Consider the following 14,193-nt stretch of genomic DNA (forward strand, 5'->3'; position numbering starts at 1 on the left):
TTTTAATGTGCTCCATATCTTGGATTTAACCAGCTGAAATTTCTTTAGGAGGAGAAAATAGCCTATAGACTTCTGACTGTGGAAACCAACCAATGCTTTCTATTCATATTCAAATGAATTCAGTTCCCTTCCCATGGGTGTTTACTTCTGGCATTTTAAAATGAAACAAATGGTGCACACCATTCCAGATATGATGCCAAATAAATGCTTCAGCAGGAATCACCTAGAAGACTGTAACTTTCCATTAGGAGGAGAAAATAGCCTATAGACTTCTGACTGTGGAAACCAACCAATGCTTTCTATTCATATTCAAATGAATTCAGTTCCCTTCCCATGGGTGTTTACTTCTGGCATTTTAAAATGAAACAAATGGTGCACACCATTCCAGATATGATGCCAAATAAATGCTTCAGCAGGAATCACCTAGAAGACTGTAACTTTCCATGCTTTTGACATTTCAAAAATTATGATCTTAAGTTGTAGAGAAAATAGAACAAATTTTAAACTATTAACCTATTTTACTACAAGTATAAAAAAGCACATTTTACATTATAGCACAAGAACTTTTATTTTATGAATGTCCAGATCAAAGCAATAAAGCTCTTTATACATATTTCAACAGAACTGTCCAAAAGATGTGCCAGGTTGTATGAAAGCGAACAAGCCGGGAGGCACTGAACATAAAGCATACCTCAGGTTTATGACCACTGGCTGCTTTCTGCAAAGTTTCTAAAACACAAGAATCTGAAGCTTTCTCCAATCATAACATCTTATTTTATTCTATAGAAATAAAGTACAGTTATTATCCATAGTACTATGTTTATGATTGCCTAAACATAAAATAAGGAGAGAGCTGCTGTTTACTGCTAAGCACAAGCTAATGAAATCTTTGCTTCTGTGTGCTTTTTGAATAAAAGTGCCTTTTGTCTTAAAATAGCTCTTCCAACACAGTTGTTCTGACATTATTTTTTCATTAAATCATCACCTACATAATTGTATCCTATTGACAAAAGAATCTATTGAAGCACCCTCTCCTTTATGTTAAGTAAAGGTCACGGTAAGTGAAAATGGCTATTAAGTAAATAAATAAATTCAGCTCTACAGTAAATGCCTTCATGTGAATACACTGTAGACAGGAAAAAATATGAAACTGAAAAAATACAAATTTAGAGTTTAAGATAAATCTAAAACTACTGTAAAGCTACTCAATTCATTGTTAAGGAGGTCATAGACCTAGAGGAGAACCTACTACTGCCACTTTCCTAAACCAATCTAATTTGTAACTGTATTCTAAATACCTATTCTTATACCCACAGATAAGTGTAACTTTTACCCCTCAACAAAGATGCTTCTTTTTGCAACATAGAAACCACTGCAGAGAGCCATAACTGGTCAAATATGACTGTGGAATTTCAGTCCCAACTGATACATCTACAACACAATCTCTACACCTAAGGTTCAGGGAAAATGGGGGAAGAGGAGCAGAAAGATTTTAAGAGCCAGGGGACCAGGATGTCTGCTGCTGGGTAGTGTCTTCTAGACCTAACAGGGGCCCATGTGAAATCTCAACAATATGGTTCCCTAAACAAGACCTGCACAATGACAAAAGCAACTGGCATGCCAACATGGATGTGGGAAATTTTACAAGGTCCCACCTCTAAATGAAGAGCTACAGGCAATCAATGACTGCTGAGAGAAAGAATTAAGTTTTTCTCCAGGGATGAGCTCACTAAGAGGTAATCCAATCTTAAAATGTATTATAATACATTTTAAGAATTTTACATGGGTTTAATTATCAACCAAAAAATCTAGCAGCTGTACAGAAACACACACACAAAAAAACACACACACACAAACTCTTAAGCCTACACAAGTCCGCACACACACATTCATTTTCTTGAAGCTGAAACACAACTAAAATAATTATACTTTCTGCCAAGCCATTAAAAGTATATTATCTTTCTCCAAATCAAAGGTACATGTCAACAGATGCAAACCTAAATTTTGAACAAGAATAAATTGAATACAAAGAGTATTGTCACAAACTGTGAGTTAAAGATGATTAGTCCACTTGTTGCTGAATAAATATAATTTCTTTTAAAAAATAAAAAGATTATTCCAATTTCTTTGACATGGGTTACAATGACATGGACATGATGCTTTTTACTAAATATTCTTGTTTCTCATCATAGAAGCAAATCTTGGAACCATAGTATGTTAGTCAGCTTTCTAACATTGCAACAAAATACTTGAAATAATAAACTAAAAATATGGAAAGACTTATTTTGACTTGTGGTTTCAGATTTCTGCCATGGTTGCTTGGTTCCATTGTTTTGGGGCCTGTGATGAGGTAGAACATTGTGGTGAGCAGCAAAGCTGCTCATTTTATGATGGCCCAAAAACGGAGTGAGAAGGGGGCGGGGGGGGGGGCTTCATACATGCTTCAAAGGCATGCTCCCATAACTTGTTTCTTCTCGGCCTCACCTCTGAAAGTGTTCAGCGTCTCCTGATAGTCTAATGTAGTAGGTACCTTTCCTGTTGCTGTGATAAAATACCCTGACAAAAGCCACTTAAGGGAGAAAGTGTTCTTACACCTCCAGGGGATACAGTCCATCAATACAGAGAGGCATGGCCACAGAAGTGGGAGGCCAGTTGACCCCACTTCAGGAATCAGAGCATGAGCAGGAAGCAGGGCTGTACTATAGATCAAGGCCCACCCCTCATAACCCACTTCCTCCAGCAAGATACTACCTTCTAAAGGTTCCACAAACTTTCCAAGCAGCCCCACCAGCTGGAGACCAACTCTTCGAGCACAGGAAATGAGCATATAGGGCAAATTTCACATTCAAATCAGAAGGGCTAACAACCAAGCATGTAGGTCTTGGGGGACTTTTAAAAACCCAAACTATACTACTCTGCATGTATTTCAGACAACAGCGACATTGACAATTGTGAGCCAGGACCCCTAGAATGAGAAAAGACACTGAGAAAAGATAAGTTGATGACAGTTCAGAAAGAGTGGTTGTGCATTTTCCTTTTGACCATAATGAGGACATTGAAATAGATTTGAGAGAAGTTTGCCACACTAAACATGAAATGAGGGATTCCTACATATAAACAAAACCAACTCTGCAGTGACAACATTAGGAAGCTAACTTCACAGAATATTAGGGAGTCTGTGAATGTTTGAATGATAAGACTTTCCCCAAATGACATGGTCTTAATGACACTGAATTTGACTCAAGAACTCCAAACATCAGGGTGTCTGTACTTCCTACTGAGATCACATATTAACATGCTACATATGCCCAGCTGCAAAGCCACAGGCTCCTATGTGAACAGTCAGGCCCTTAGAAAGCTGCACTGAAGTGGGTGCTCACCGCACTTGGACTGGTAGTCTGGAATTCATATAACATGTGTTCTACAATTAATAACCTAATGTTGATGTCTGTGATGTATGGTGGGAGGGGCATTTTTCCCAACCACTAGCCTTGATTTAAGAATATTAGCTTACTCTAAATCAAAAGCATATTTTAGTTTGGCATTTTAAGTTTAGAGATAATCCAGCAAGATGGCCCCGTGGGCAAAATTTCTTGCCACAAAAGCCTGACAATCTGATTGTGAGCTCCAAACCCCATGTAAAAGTGGAATGAGAATGGACTCCACAAAGTTACCCCCTGACCTCCACATGTGTGCCATGGCATGCCTGCTACCCCCAGCCATGTCATGCACACACACAACAATAATTATTTTTCTTAATTAAAAAAAAAAAAAGATCTAAAGACCTATCAGAAGATGACAAGACACTGATGACAGTAGGATCAAGAAAAACTTTGGAATAGTTGAGAAGGCAGTGTGCTTATTTTACAGTATCTATAATAGAAGTCTATCTAGTTAAACACTCAAAGACTAAAAATAGCATTCACTTTGTCAATAACATGTCAGAATTTTGGTAAAATTTGTGCAACTCTCCATGGTATTACCCATCTCTATGTTGTTCTGAGTGTTCTTCAGCTCCAAGGTAGAGAGACCTACTTATGTCTAGTTCAAGTGTATATGCCTCCTGTGAGGACAGACCTTGACACTGTAGGTCAAGTGGGTAAAGGAATGAGGAGGAAATGAAGGCAACACCCTTTCTCAAAGGCTCAGTGGATCCCATTTCTCTGCCTCTTCCCTGGAATGCCACATGGAGCAGAAGAGTGACAGGGCCTGCCCTGGGCAGGCTTTATGAAATTGTGTGATGTAAGAAACAAAGAATATTCTGGGAAAGATTACTTTCACAGTGAGATCAGAAAAATAGCCAAGAGAAAAGAAGAGGTGATTCTGGATGAGAAATGCCCTTCCCTTAGTGAGGGTCTTAGGCTTGGAAAGCTTTGTGTGCTGCTGACCTAGGTTCATCTTCTGCAGGGAAAACTATGAAACATTTCTCCTGCAAAGGTCAGGTGACGGTGTGAGAGCCCCTGGAACTGGAGTTACAGGTAATTGTTAGCGGCCATGTGGTAGGGAATCTAACCTGGGTCTTCTGTAAGAGCAGCCAGTGCTCTTAACTGCTGAGCCATCTCTCCATTTAAACATTAGATGTTATTTAAAAAAAAAAAAACAAATAAATTCAATAGGAAAGAACTTAAAAAAGTTTGCAAACCATAGACTATCTTTGGTATAAATAAAAGTGCATTAAGGAGTAAAAAAGAGAGTCTGGCTTACATAACAGAAGCCCCCAGACACAAATTCAGTTCGTGGTTCTCTTATGAGCACAGAATTCATGTGACCTACAATTTGTAAACGATTACAGACTGTGTTTTGAATTTAGACCACCTATTGCCACTCTAAGATTTACCTTTCCTTAAAGTTCATAACATTATAGATCCAATCTTAATATTGTCTTCATTTGTATAACCTACCTTCACTTAGCAACTAGACGATTAGAATCCTTGTGACTATCAATGTAATCTTGCTTATGACAACAGGAAACTAACCCAAATAATTTTTATTTCACTGTAAGGAATATTGAACATATATTTGTAGTCATCTACATTTCTCTGACTTTACACCAGGTCTACATATATGAATTTGTTGAGTAAAACTTATGCAAGGTATCTTTCCTCCACATCCAACCCTAGGAGGAGTGGGAACTAGCTAGAAATTTACTGAGACATTTTTGCACTATCTTATTTAATATGCAAGAGCTTTAACAGGAATAGTGTAACCATTGATATAGATTTCACAATAAATATCTGAGCACCTATGAATATTCTTAGGATATATCGAGAAAACTGATACTAAAGAGCTTATACTTGAAAACATTTATTATTTATTATTTTTATGTGTATGAGTGTATTGCCTGCATGTGTGTAAGTGCACCCATGTCGTGCAATGCCCTCGGAGGTCAGAAGGTGGTACTGGATCCCCTGGAACTGGAGTTACAGACGGTTGTTAGCCACCATGTGGGTACTGGGAATCGAACACAGGTCCTCTGCAAGAGCAGCCAGTGCTCTTAACCGCTGAGCCATCTCTCCAGCCCCATATTTGAAAAATTTAACAGCTATTTAGTCCTACCTAAGCACCTGTATGACATCCTTTCTACATCCCTACCTGGGACCATGCTCCCCCCACCTTATGACTGCTAATGAATGCAAGTGCTCTGGTTGCAAAAGTGTCCTCTCAGAGCAGACCATATGAAGCTCAGCAGTGTTAGAGCACAAAGAGGCGCATGCCTGCTAGGTGATGCACAGGCAGGGTGCTGGGTGCTCCACATCCTACCAGGCCAGTCTCCTCCTTCCCTATTCCACCCTAAGAATGGCCCTGTTCTCCCTGTACTCCTATGCCCCTTCCAGTTTTAGTGTTATGCCCCACATACACTGTACTTTACCTTTGACTCCAAAACAAAAATGTTTTGTAAATTTAAAATATTTTAACTGTTTAAAGGTACTTGTATCTTTATTCTGTTTCATTTTTCATTTTTTAAACTTTTCACCCTAACCCTATATTCTTTTTTAATTAGCATACTAAGTATCATGTCTTATTACAGAGTTTTCAATCTGTTTTTGTTGACCTTCCCTTTTCTCCCATCCCACTTCACCCCTTGTACCCTTCCATTCCCAGGAGCCTCCTTTCCACTTTTAAATCACCTGTGTCGGATTGCCTGGCCCCAACACCTTTAAAAAAAAAGATTTTCATTTCTACTTATTTGTGTGTGCGTGTGCGTGTGCGTGCGTGTGTGTGTATACATATAGGTACATGTGTGTGGGTACCTGTGGAAGCAAGAACAGAGCACTGGATCCCCTGGAGCTGGAGTTATGGGCAATTATGAGCCACTAACATGGGTTCTAGGAACTTAGCTGAGGTCCTCTGCAAGAACAGCACTTGCCCTTAACCACTGAGTCATCTCTCCAGCCCCTTCATCATTCTATTTCCCTTCACATGGTCCCCCTTCTACTTTTATGATCACATTTTCTGTATTTCTTTCCATTTACTGTATATGAATGAATTCTTCTAAAAGCAGTATGTTTCCTCTAATAATAGCTTTCATGTGATCAAGCATAAAAAGCAGGTTATGAGTTCAAATCCTGAAGAACAACACACTTATGAATCCTTTGAGACGATATTAAAGGTACCTCAAGTATTTGCCTTTTAAAGTTAGTGCATCATAAAAAAAAAGTAATCAGTAAAGTTTCTTAAGGCAACTTTCTCATCCACACCAGACATTACACAAACAACCATAGGTCCCATTACCCATATTGTATAATGTCTCCAACATGGGTATCAATGGGCTCTTCAAAAAACTAGTCCTTCTCCATCCCAATCCTTGCTCTTCAGAGTATGAACAGGATCACATAGGAGCAGAATATGGAAATATAAAATCCAAAGCCCCATTTGGATTGGCCTGTAGCCATGTGTGTGGGGCATTTTCTTGATTGTTGAGTGATGTGAGAGGGCCCAGCCCACTCTGGGTGGTGCCAGCCGTGGGGAGGTGGGCCTGGGCTGTATAAGAAAGCAAGCGTGCAAGCTAGGAAGCAATACTTCTCCATGATCTGTACTTTGGTTCCTGCCCTGAAACGCCTGTCTTGGTTTCCCTCCATATTGAACTGTAAGCTTAAGGTGAAATAAACCCTTTCCTCCCCAAGTTAGTTTTGGTCAGTGTTTTTATCACAGCAATAGTAACTAGGACAGATCCTCAAGTGATTCATTTCCCTATTAAAATTTTAGAAACTCTTGGAGTAACACTGAAGAGGCCCTCAGAACTGTATACTATTTACAACCTCTCCCCCACCTATTCTGAAAACTCATCATTCTGCCACCATGATCAATAAGGGAAAATATTTCCTTTTCCCTTACTTCAGAAGACCAGGACTCCCTGATCACACCTCATTATCTGTTTCCTAATCCCCACATGGTTACTTCCCGTTTCAGATTCAATTTTTCACCATTCCTCAACTTTCGAAACTCCTTCACTCTGTCCTTTGGAATCTGTGGGCAGCCACAGCAAACCTAAACACTATCTCAGAACACCTTCTTCACCCTGGTGCTGCTCTAGCACTGTGTAGCTGGGTGCTCTGTCAGTGAAGATTTCTTCTCTCGTTACACATTGGACACTGGGACTGAGGAAAGGGCAGGTGTTCTTTTTGGACTGTAACATAGCTTCAGGACCATCATCTCCACCATCCCCAGGCATGCTGGGATTATACCTGTAATCCAAGCACTTGGAAGGTGGAGACAGGTGGATGGAAAGTTTAAGGTCAGCCTCAGCTAGGGTTCAAGAGACAACTGGTCTTAACAGGCTATAACTGTATTTTCATAGCAGACCTACCCACCAGGAGGGACTTCTGCAGTTAACATTCGACTATCAGAGTGACACTGCAGATCATGCCTAGTGTCCTTAGCATGTGGGCTGAATGCTTATTGAACTCCACCCTCAGTATAATGAGGCAAAGCAGCTCACCCCTACTACAAACTAGCCCCATTAAAACTGAAGAAAAAAAAAATTCAATTGGAATAAGGGCAATTAAATGATCATTCCAGGGGCAAGAGTGTGCCAGTAAACACGCATGAGGGAAGCCGGCCCAGTTGGCTACCACAGCGTTCTACTGGAGGGGCAAGGAGTCATCTCTGGGGTACTCCTCTACCCTCTTGGATGCCACACACACACCTTGCAAGGCTGGGTCAGAGGAGCAGGCAAAGTCCACACAGAGTAAAGCAAGGGCAGAGTAGTGCCCTTGGCACCTGCGCCCACCTGGGCTATTAGCAAAAAAGTGGTGGATCCCTTGGCAAACAGTGGAAAACTATTCAGGAGCAGCTGCCAACCCTTAACTATCCCTGGACGTGCTTTTTGGAGGGGTGCTAAGTGCAGAAAGCCTAAAGCAATGCAGTTTTTCTTATTTAATGACATTCTTGTATGACAGCATTGTCATTCCAAAGGAAAAAAAACCACAGCAAGCAACAAATATTCCCTTATAAAAATGTCACTGATTCCACTGAAGTTGAAGAATTAAGGAATGGATAGCTAATTAACACACCAACTAAATCATTTGCAGTTTCTGCTGCCACTGCCACACAATGAATGAATCACCTTAAGTGTATTACTGATTTACTCTTCGAAAGCGGGAAGGCACCCAGTAATGAACATGCTGCTGTCTGGGTTCCTGACTCAGAGGCACAGTATATCACTGTATATATGTGCTATCAGAAAGTGAAATCCACGTTAGTCATCCTCACCACTGCCGCAAATGTGGTTTTGTGGTCCCTGCTCTGAAGAGATTTCTTCTTCCCAGCCAGTCTTCTAAGTCTATGTGAGTTTGTGACTTCTGCTATGACCTGCTTTTCATGGTCTGTGCCTCTCTATTCTCTACAAAGTAGGTCCTACCTGACTTCCATTCCTCCCTGTACTTTTTAAAAATTATTTTTATATGTATGAGTGTAATGCCTGCACATATGTAGATGCACCCAGGCCATACAATGCCTATGGGGATCAGAAGAGGGCGTCACATCTCCTGGGAGTTACAGACAGTCATTAGGTGCCATGTGGGTGCTGGAAACTGAACCTTGGGTCCTCTGCAAGAGCAGCCAGTGTTAACCACTGTGCCATCTCTCCAGCTCCCCTCCCTGTACTCTTACAGAGACAAACTTGCAAATGTATCAGATAGTTTGCATTTCTTGTAGGAAAGACCTTTACAGTATGGGCATAATTTGGATTAATGACTTTTTACCTAACCTTGCAACCAAAAAGTTACTGTTTATAATATAAACAAGCTTAGAGTCATGTGCTCTTGTGACTTGGTCATATGGTCTTAATCTCACAGGACCATTCCTTGCCCTCCACCCAAGAGAGTGTATGAATGTGTATATTCATGAAGTCCAGAACCTTCTGTAGTTGTGTTTGTGGTACTCTAGGTCTAGGAATCAAAGAGTAAAATTCTTCTCTGAGAAGATAACAGTGGGTCTGATTTACTTCCCCTTTTCTTCCTGGAGATACTGTTCCAATATTGAGCGAAGCCCTTCCTCAGGAGAAACTGAAGGAACACGTCTTCAGCAGTTTGGGTCCATTCTTGGCCTTAAAATGCATGCAAAGAGTCAGGTTGTCTTTTTGACTGAATAGCTGCAATGTGGCTTAGTAAAGCCAGTTTCTTATGCTTTATTTCTACATTATTTTCTTGCAAGTTGGAAAAGGTGTTTATTTATTGATCTTGTACTACATTTTGTGCTGATATATGGAAAAGCTAAAAACACAGAATGATGAGAAAAAGTGTATACTGTCGTTTGGAAATTCTTCATTTTACTTGCAGAGCACCAACTGGTGCTTTACTGTGACAGCACTGTCATGTGAAATACAAGCCTTACCTTTTTATGTGTTTGATTAAAAAATATACTGGTGCTCTTACAAGTGATGAGTGTTTATAAATGCATTTAGTTAGGAATATATATTTACAGCTACAAGGAACTAAATTTAGAGGTACCTTCATTCTATGTGTATATTTTTTCACAATTTTACATCTTATAGTCACCAAATTACAATGGTCACACATGTTTAAAATTAACCAATTCCATTCTTAGGAATTTGGTTTATTTATCACTTGTATAGAAGTAGCATATTCCATTAGTTTCAACTTCCATATGACATGTTAGATATAAGCTCACTTGCTCTGTATTATTTCTAGAAGGAACAATCTTACAAAACCCTTGAAAACAATCTTTAAAAAAATCAAACAAAAAAAAACCCACCAACACTGGGAACATCTCCTGCCCTGCTGTTCCAGAGCTAATGCCTTCTCTACCAGCTAGTAAGAAACACCCCATCCTTTTCAGCTAGCCAGGTTAGAGCCAGCACAGCTGAGACCCACCATCTCAACTCGGGCCTAGGTTCCTTCACCCTCTTAAAGAGCTTCTGACTAGCCTGCCTGGATCTATCAGGTCCCGCCAATAAAAAAATCAAAAGAACCTAAAGCCCAAACCAACTAACTATTCATACCCAATCATAAAGCAACCAAGCTATATCAATGTAAAGAGAATAAAATTTCACCAAAGGCAAGCTTGCATTTCATATCAGACACACAAGCAAAAGAAATCCACATTCCCATACCACAACAAAAAAATACAGTATGAAAAACCAAAATAATATGTACCCACCAAACTCCACCAGTCCTATAGAAGCGTACTACAATGAAAGCTATCTAGAGGACCCAAAGACAGAGTTTAAAAGAACAATCATAAGCATGACAAAAATTCAACACATTTAAAGAACACACAACTCAAAAAGCACAAAGTGAACAGGGATAAGCTCGACTGAAGCGCAAGAAAATACAAATGTACAGATGAACAAAATGACGAAGAGAATCGACAAGAGATGGAAACATTGAAGAAAACTGAGGCTGAAATAAAGATGGAATTGAAGAACTCAGTAAGTCATTTTGAAACAACAGGAAAAAGCCTCACCAGGAGAATGGATCAAATGGAAAACAGAGTATCAAGAATGGGTGATAAAGTTGAACTGGACCACTCAAGCAAAGAATTTGAAACAAATTTTAAAACACGGGAATGGAGTATGCAGGAAATGTAGGATACTATGAAAAGACCAAATTTATACATCATAGGCACAGAGGAAGGAGAAGAATCCCAGGTCAATGGCACTAACCAGATCTTCAACAAGATTATAGAAGAAAATTTCTGTAAATTAAGGAAAGACATATTCATACAGCTACAAGAAGCAAACCAAACACCAATTATCCAGGAACAAAACAGAAATTCCCTGTGGCACATCACAGTAAAACGAGAGAGAGAGAGGGGGGGGGGGGGAGAGAGAGAGGGGGGGGGGAGAGAGAGAGAGAGAGAGAGAGAGAGAGAGAGAGAGACAGCAAGTTACATATAAAGGAAAATTCATCAGGATTACAGCTTACTTTTCAATGTAAACCGAAAAGCCTGAAGAGCCTGGAGCAAAGTCTTCCAAGTTCTAATGATCATAGTTGTCAACCCAGAATACTAACTCAGCAAAACTATCTATCATAGTTGAAGGGGAAAGAAAAATCTTCCATGATACAAAGAGGCTGAAAGAATTTATGCTCACGAAACTACTCCTACAGAGAAGACTCATAGCAAAACAAAGGACTGAAGAAAGGAATGACCATACCCACAAGGCTACAGAAAGAAAATAAATGATGGTATAATTATGGAAACACAAAAGAGACTAAGAACACAAACAGAAAATGACAATAACCAATATGTATCTTTCAATAGCAACTTTAAATATCAATGGTCTCAACTTCCTAGTCAAAAACTAGACCAGTTGAATGGATTAAGAAACAAAATCCATCTTTTGTTATCTACAAGAAAAGTCATTTTACTTTCAATGATAGGTACCAACTTTAGACTGAAAGAATGGGAAGAAAAAAAATTCCAAGTAAATGGTATTAGAAACAACCAGGCATTTTGATTCTAATATCTGACAAGATAGACTTCAAATTTAAACTAATCAGATGAAGTAAAGAAAAGTCACTTCATTCTGAGCAAGATATTACACTCAGGAACATATAGCACCAAACCGTGGTTCAGGCAGAGTTTCATGAAAACAGTTCTACTGTATTTCAAGACACAGATTAACCCCAACTCAGTAATAAGAGGTCACTTCAATATTCAGCTCTCTCCAATAGACAGGTCAACTCCAAGAACAAACAAGAGAAACATCTGAATTAATTGATACCATATACCAAGTGAACATAACATATATCTACAAAATATTCTACCCAATCACCAAAGAATACACATTCTACTCAGCAACCCATGGAAAATTCTCTATAATAGACTTCATACTGGGGCACCTCAACAAATACAAAAGAAAAAAAAATGAGATCTATTGGAACAAACAACAATGCAATAAAGCTTAAAATATCAACAGCAAAATAACCCTTAAAAAACTACATCAACTCACGGAGATTAAACAACACCCATTTGAACGATGAATGTATAAAAGGAGAAATCAAGAGAGAAATAAAAGTATTCCTAAAACTAAATGAAAATAACACAGCACAATAAAACCTTAATTAAAAGCAGTCCTAAAGGGAAGTTTATAATTCTAAGTGCCTACATTAAAAAAATCAGAAAGAACCCAAATAAATGACTTGATGGTACAAGTCAAGAATCTGGAAAAGCAAGAGCAAACTAAACTGAAACCCAGCAGATGAGAAGAAATAAGAAAAATCACAGTAGAAATCAATGAAATAAAAATGAAGAAAACAACACACATGCACACACACACACACACACAAACCAATGAATCTAAAAGCTGGTTCTCTGAAAAGATAAACAAGATAGACATTTAGTCCAGCTAACCAAAAGACCAAATCCAAATCAACAAAATCAGAGACAAAAGGGGAAACAGCAGACACTGAAAAGATCAGAACACTATTAAAGGAATACTTTAAAAACCTGTATCATATTTTATTAGAAAATCCAAAACAAATGGACAAATTTCTAAATTCAATGGAACCACCCAAGTTAAACCAAGAGTTCAACAACTTAAACAGACCCATAACAAATAAGGAAATCAAAAGAGTAATACAAGACCCCCTGATTAAAAAAAAAACACCCAGGCCCAGATGGATTCACAGCAGAATTTTACCAGACCTTCAAAGGAAACTTACAACCAACACTATTTAAAAAGACAGAAACAGATGGAGAACTCCCAAACTCCTTCTATGAAGCCAGAAACAGCAAAGAAAATATAGGCCTATATCCCTCATGAACACAGATGCAAAAATTCTCAACAAAATATTTGCAAATTGCATACAGACACACATGAAAAAGATCATCCACAATGATCAAGTTGGCTTTATTCCAAAGATGTAGGGATGGCTCAATATACTTAAGTCAATAAACATAATCATCTCAATAGATGAAGGTTTTTGACAAAATCAAAATCCAACATGCATTCATGTTAAAAGTCCTAGAGAAAACTGGACTGGAGGGAACATACCTTAGCATAATTAATGCCATATACAACAAACCCATAGCCAACATCATTCTAAATGGAGAAAAATTGAAGAATCCCCATTAAAGTCAGAAGCCAGACAAGATTGTCCACTATCCCTGCCCCCTTTTAATATAGTGATTGAAACTCTAGTTAGAGCAATGAAAGAAGGAAATTAAAGGGGTACTAATTGGAAAAGAGGCCAAATTATCTCTATTTGCAAATGATATATTATATATGAGATCCCAAATTTTCCACCAGAAAAATTAACACTTTCAGCAAAGTGGCAAGTTACAAAATCAATGTATAAAAATCAGTAGCCTTTCTATATACAAATAAAAAGCAATCAGAGAGACAGTTCTGGTAAGTACGCCCATTCACAATAGTCTCAAAGAAATTTAAAATACCTACACATGAACCTAATTAAAGACATTAAAGACCTCTATAATGAAAACTTTAAATTTTTTATTTATATTTTTTATGTTTATGCATGTATTGCCTGCATGTAGGTAAGTGCACCCGTGTCGTGCAATGCCCACAGAGGAAAGAGGCTGTTGGATCCCCTGGAACTGGAGTTACAGACAGTTGTTAGCTGCCATGTGGGTGCTGGGATTCGAACCTGTGTCTTCTGCAAGAACAGTCAGTGTTCTTAACCTCTGAGCCATCTCTCCAGCCCCGAAAAACTTTAAACCTTAAAGAGGAAGACACAACATGGAAAGATCTCCCATGATCATAGATTT

General features: G+C 38.7%; 1 pseudogene; it reads left to right on the plus strand.

Moving 5' to 3' along the window:
- Positions 1-8,853, plus strand: part of LOC103748855 — a 76,412-nt pseudogene extending 67,559 nt beyond the window's left edge.
- Positions 8,854-14,193: the final 5,340 nt, after the last annotated feature.

The sequence above is a fragment of the Nannospalax galili genome, unplaced genomic scaffold (genome assembly GCF_000622305.1).
Source record: "Nannospalax galili isolate Female #2095 unplaced genomic scaffold, S.galili_v1.0 scaffold326, whole genome shotgun sequence".
NCBI classification, from domain to species: Eukaryota; Metazoa; Chordata; class Mammalia; order Rodentia; family Spalacidae; genus Nannospalax; species Nannospalax galili.